Source organism: Trachymyrmex cornetzi, unplaced genomic scaffold (genome assembly GCF_001594075.2).
Source record: "Trachymyrmex cornetzi isolate Tcor2-1 unplaced genomic scaffold, Tcor1.1 scaffold840, whole genome shotgun sequence".
Lineage (NCBI taxonomy): Eukaryota > Metazoa > Arthropoda > Insecta > Hymenoptera > Formicidae > Trachymyrmex > Trachymyrmex cornetzi.
In genome coordinates this window covers 484,734-485,657 of record NW_017300181.1, presented here as the reverse complement: position 1 = coordinate 485,657, position 924 = coordinate 484,734, and positions in this window count along the sequence as shown.

Below are 924 nucleotides of genomic sequence, written 5' to 3'. Positions count from 1 at the left end.
TATACTTATAACATTATGTCTTTATACTAGGTGCAAATGCGTTTAATGGATGCTTTTTACTCACATGGCTTCTAACGACACGTGTCGACTTGAGTTAAACCTGATAACTTTAATAAAATATTTAATATATTGAAGTTATACGCACAATCCGGGAAAAAATATATCTTATATAATTATATATAGGTAGAAAATATAAAAAATGTAAATATTAAATTATATAAAAAATTGACATATATTACATACAATGCAAAGCAATGCTTTTTTTTCTTGTAAAATCTTTATTTTTATGCGAAGACGCATCGATTGAATGCATTTTTATCAAAGTTTGAGGCGACCGGAATCTTCTTAACATTTACCATAACCTTATACTTGTAGGTTTATCATTGAATTGGTAGAATCGTGTATTTAACATCGCCGATTTTGAAAAATGCGCCAACTACCAAGAGCCAATATGGCGGATGCATATTCCCACTTAATATAGTACCTTATCCTTCTTGGTCACCGAATGTTGAATAAAGATAAAAGATACTCGGAGTTGACAGAGTCAAGTTTTGGAGCACACCCCTGCCAGTGCGAAGTACCGTGTTCGAAAAAAAATGATGGCTAAAAGAAATGACTATCGAAATGAAAATACTTAATGGAAACATATTTTATTATATTGTTTTGAAAAGTTTCTCGAGGTAAGCTACAAGAAAATGTAATGAAAAATAATAGAAGGTTCCATTTAAAAAAAAACGACGTGACCTTGACCTGACCTTAACGACAACACGCAAGGTCAAGTCAATGATATCTTTTATGTCCCCCTTCGAACCATACAAGTTTTGTTTGAAACATTTTTCAGTATCTACCATAGTTTTCGAGAAATCTTAACGCGCATGTACGATTTTAAAACTGGGCCAACATCGGGCCAATGTCGGCTGCCAA